Source organism: Macrosteles quadrilineatus, unplaced genomic scaffold (assembly GCF_028750875.1).
Source record: "Macrosteles quadrilineatus isolate MER2022 unplaced genomic scaffold, UCM_ALF_1.0 Scaffold_8__2_contigs__length_117827958, whole genome shotgun sequence".
In the NCBI taxonomy this organism is placed as follows: Eukaryota; Metazoa; Arthropoda; class Insecta; order Hemiptera; family Cicadellidae; genus Macrosteles; species Macrosteles quadrilineatus.
This window is the reverse complement of record NW_026542601.1, coordinates 14,444,176-14,449,942: the sequence shown is the minus strand read 5'-3', so window position 1 is coordinate 14,449,942 and position 5,767 is coordinate 14,444,176.

Genomic DNA, 5,767 nt, shown 5'->3' with positions numbered 1-5,767 from the left:
TTCATTTCATTTAGTATTACTTTTGTGGGCAAGTAATAGTGCATACACAGTAGGCTGTCTAAACAACAAACTAATGAGAGGCAACTTACCGTACGGTTTGTTAAAATCTCTCTAAATATGTTCCCAACAGGATCAAATCAAACTAACAAAAATTACTCTGTTTTCATTCACAAGCAAATATTTAAGTAAATAATTCGTCTAAAACTAAAACTAAGTATGTGTGTTCCTTGACCCATAGTTTTGTTATATTTTCACATTATTTGTTTTGTCAGATGTGGTGAACTGACTCTTCATACCATCTTCCCGAAGGAAGAGAGATTCAAGATCGAACTTGAAAAAGTAACAAGTCTGGGTAAGTATCCAATTGGTTATTAGGGTGAAATAAATCCTCTCATGTAGATAATAGGAAAGATTAACTGGCTTATTTCACTTATGTTTCCACGATTGTGATAAATCATGAAGGGTGTTTGCCTTGATTGTAAATCTTGACAATTGACATATTTGATTACCGATGATGTTGCGATCGCAAAAACATAACGAAATTCACCGAAGAGTTTTTAATGTACTAGTAAGTATTAATAAATAGGTTTTGCTCATTTTGAGCAATAAGTTTTTTACTAATTCAATATCACTTAAATTTTGCAAAATCCAATGCCTATATATGAGTGAAAATTTAAAACGTACGTTTTCATGTCCCTGGCCTTTAACTTCGTAGATACTGGATTTGTAGTTTATTATTATGTGTTTTAATATTTTTTGGGAATGCGGCAACATGTTACACACATTTATTTGGTTTTAAACAGGTTCTAGGTATTTTTTTCGTATTTTTAAAGTCTCGAAATTCACGACCATGACGTGTCCCTAGGGAACATTTTCCAACTTTCACGCTGTTTTTAGACTAATTATTCATGCCGAAATATATAAAGCCATATTTTTATGTCATCAATGGTTATTAAACTAACAAAAAAGGAGCATATTATAATTTTATTGTCATTGCAAACTGACTACCATGACAAAATAAGTCTGTCCCTCGATTTGGCGTCACGACCATTTGGGAAAAATTTTCAACTTTGGAGCACGACAGTGGCAAGCCTGGCGTCGATGGAGTCAGTTGGTTTTAGAGACTAGTTCAGGGTGTACGTCAGGATTGTAGTGCCGGTCGTTTGGAGTTGGAAGGAGGAATTACAAGATTAATAAAGGAAAGATTGTGTTTTTTGTAATTTTAGTGTGTCCATGACCGTACGTAGTCTTTCGATGAAGTAGACATGGTGTTAATTTTTGTTTATAAGATATTTCAATTGCTAGATTAACCTAGAAGTCCACTTTGTATCCTCGAACATGAGGTGCAGGGCTACCGCCAGAACAGAGCCAAATAACACGTAATTTCACGACCATCACGGGTTTTTTCACGACCAATCCAGCCTTATGGATTATAGTGTGTGTGGTCGTGACAATAACTTTAATATAATTGTAAATTGAACAGTTTAGTTAAATTGAAACACATATTTTTATTATAACTAACAGTATAATTGAAGGATTGTTTAGAAAGATTTAGATTATTTCAGAAAATTCACGACCGTACCGCTTGTCCCTGACCATCACGTTTAGGATTTCTATCATAAAAATTTCAAAAATTAAAATATCGTCATATTTCAATGTTTTATACACAAAAAAGCACACCTCTATACAAACATAACGATTTTTCGGGTCTCAGGTAAGTTTTTTCGGAGTTATACAAACTTAAAAAGATTTTATTGGCTTTTTTCAATTTTTTTATTTTTTTCTAGAAAGACCAAATATACCAAAAGCTCAGTGACCTTTTAATTGTATAATGGTCATAAAAGTAAATTGGTTTATAGCAAAACATAGTTATAAAAATAATATTAACTATTTTTAATATTCATTTAAACGTCTGTTATGGTCGTGACAGGATTTTGTGTTTTTCCACTAAAGATGCTCTTTAAAAAAAAAAACTACCAAAGATATTGCGTTACCATGGACATTTAATGAAACTTCAAATGTTAATGAAATAAAAAAAAATAATAAAAGTTTTGAAAAAAGGGGGAAAAAATTTGCAAAGTGCTTTTGCTGAAAACGTACGTTTTTAAATTTTCACTCATATCCAGCTGCACTGCACGTAACGTGGCTTTGTGGCTAAAATGGGATCTCTATTCCTCAAAACCTTTAGAATTGCTTCCACTTTTCTGGGTGAAAAAGAGAATCCCTAGTCATATATGTATTAGTGTGGGCTGGGGTGTATCATTCGCTAGACTGGCCTGTTAAAATTGAAATAACTTTTGAAAACTGTTAATGTGTACCTTAGGATGAAAAAATTACGTGTTGCCAATTTTTTTATTATTAAATATAACCCCAATCCAAGATGGCTACCAAACGTTGCAGAAACGTGACTGTAAATTAAGATATAAGTGTTATCACTTTTCTTAACAATGATAATTATATATTTTTTGTGTTTAGGCATTGTAGGAACAAAACCAGTTGTGTTCGATTGATTGTTTTGGGGGAGTAAAATATGAGATAATTACAAATTAGAGAGTGAGAAATAAGTAAAATTCGAAGGACCACCCGATTAGGTCGGGAACCATAGAGCTGGGAAACACCTTAATTAAAGCAATGAATTAAAGAGAGTCACTCACCAATTTCCATTGTTATGTCAGGCTAGGGAAAGGCGTCGTGTCCAAGCTCGGGTGTTGCACAGAGGGATAAGTCACTAGGGATAGAGGGATCTTGATCTTGAATCAGTATCTTCTGTCGCGGTAGACCGTTAACAATACGTCCACGTAGAAATGTCCTGAGAATCTGCTCACGAACGCGCACAAAGAAGTTCTAGAAGAGTAGAACACAGAGGGGGAGAGTAATTTAGAACAACACAAGGGACTATAAAACACTGACTTTGATTTAAAGTAATAAGAAGATTTTACTTAAATACTGAGCAATGATACATAAGAGAGAGTTACAAAGAGATAATTAATCCAAACGCCTATAAGAGAAGCGTGGACAAAAGAGAACACAGCAGTACGCTGTGCACGAGAACAAGAACTGAGCCGAACTGAGATTTCCTGTGAGTACAGGTACGTTACAAGCGCTGGGAAATTCCGTTGCTAGCGGAAGTGACTCAGACTGGGCTTCGTCTATCTCTGTCTGCCTCACACAGATAAAACTAGATTACATTACGAAAATATTAAAACTCAAAATATTGATTTGTTGGTAGAAATTCTTATAGCTAAAAATATTACTAATTAATATCTCTTATTGACTAAACAAGTTGCAAGATAAATTTTTAACTTTTGAGAGTATAACGCCCACTGATATTTGTGCGAATTCGTGTTAAAATTAACTAAAATTTTACAGTTTACATGTTTACATTTTTACAATTTTACATGTTTTTAAGGAACGAAAATTTAAAAATGAAATGCTATTTATACTACAGCCTCATTGTGTAATACATTATGTAATACATTACTGTGAATAATAGTGTACTTGGCAAGTCAAAATATTTAATAACAAAACTTATTCAAGTTTATCATGCTTTACACCTTTAAACCAAATTTCATCAAAATTGGACAAAAATTACTCAAGCAGGGTGTTCACATTCTGGAAAGTCAGGGATAGTCATGGAAAAAAATTCTGGTCATTGGAAGTCATGGAAATAGGCAAAAAGTCATGGAAAAACATGGAAATCCCCAATGATGGCTGGATTTGAGGGGACTTTTCAATGCTCTAGTTGGCTGTAACCCTGAAGGCGAGAGGAAATAGGAATTTGAAAATTAAAATATATTCAAGCAGTTACTTGTTCAAAGTTTAGCCTGACAAATGTAGGCTAAGATTGATGCAGCAATTTGATCAACAAGTCAATTTGAAAGATTAATCTAAACACTTTTCAGACTCCCTGGAAGAAGGGGCACCTGTCGCAGCTGAGCCGACCCCATCCACCAGCTCAGGGTCTGGTACACCTGGTCCGGTGTCTCGCGTCTCTCTTGGCGACAGCAAAGGTAAGCAGCTACATGGCTAAGGCTACTTTTGACATGTATATAATATAAATACCTCATCACAGCTATGAAGTTTCTGTAGATTATAGCTGTTTCGGCATCAAAATGCCATCCTTAGATATACATACATCCACCTGAATTGGCGTCGTTAAACTGTACACACACACGAACACGATAAAACCACAAAAACACGTAAAACAAGAGACAGGCCTGTCGCGTACATGATTGCTACGAGTACATGATCAGCTTCCGTACTCGTAGCAATCATCAGGGCCGGATTTCCCAATAGGCCCGGTATGGGCGCAAGGTCCCAGAGGGCGCACGGCCGGAGTATTTTTTTTATACCTAGGCTATCTAAAAATAAAAATAAATAGTCATAGTTGATAAAAAAACTCCAAAGCATTGTGATTCTGAAGTTCATAAGAAGAAATAATTGTCAAACTATATTTTCAGAATTACGCATCAATTTCGTTGCAAAATTGCTAACGAACATTGGTTATACGGGAGTAGGCTGTAGGGATGTTGACGTTGACGAGCGCCCAAGGGGTACGCATCGTATTGCCACTGCACTGCCACTATGCTGGGTCGGGCTCGGCACTACTGATCAGAGTGATAAGGGGCGCATGCGTGCTAGACATGACATTGTTACCACCCTCACATCACAAAACAAAAGTTATTTATTAACTAATCTTTTGATTAGTTTACAACTATCTGCAGGATCAAGTTAAAATATATCATAGGCTAAGTTTTGTTGAATATTAAAACAACAATGAATTTACCTTTAAAATTAACGAAAAAATATTAATCTCAGTTTGCATTCAATTTTAGAAAAATTCAATACCCTCCAAAGAACCATTAATGCTGTCATTTTCTCCTCAGGCCTAAGGATCGGTACGGTTGGCCGGAATATTGCTCTGTTTTGCTTTGTAAGTATAACCTAGATGCAGTACGACCATGGATTAAATATAACTCAAGTCGACTTCTCATAACATTGTCAATTCAAAATTTTTCCATGTGTAGTTCATGTTGTGACACTGGACGTTAGTTTTGACGTAATTTTGTTTCTATTATTTTAGGGTTGGTTCTATGATGTGTGTTTTAATTTCTTGTAATATAAACAGGAGACGGCCTATTGTTGATGATTAGATCGTTTTATTTTGGATTTAAACATAGATAAACATCCCCTTTAAATAACAAGAATTGTTTTCAGCTAATCCAAAATTATGACAAATCTACTAAAGGAGTACGTATGTTTAATCTATGGTGTCACGTACTGTATAGAGTTCATGCTTTTGGGCCTGGAATAATTGGAATCAATGGCCTTGTTTTTTTGCAGGAATGCTCGGTGGGTTCAGTTGTTTTGTTTCAGTCCCACCCCCTCGGCCACAAACGTGAGCAATTATAAAAAAAACATAAAATTGCTAAAAGTGTTTAAGACGGTATTTTGTTAAGGCTAAACAAGTCAATTCTAAAAAAAAAACTTGCAATGATTCCAACGAGGAGTGGTATTCAAGCAATTATAACTTAGGCCTATGGGCATGATATAGTTTTTAATAAAGGTTTGAAGGAAAGTAACTGTGACCAGACTAGGGAGCGGAAAATTATTTGGGCCTAGGGGCGCAAAAATGCTAAATCCGGCCCTGGCAATCATGTACGCGACAGGTCTGTCTCTTGTTTTACGTGTTTTTGTGTTTTTATCGTGTTCGTGTGTGTGTACAGTTTAACGACGCCAATTCAGGTGGATGTATGTATATCTGAGG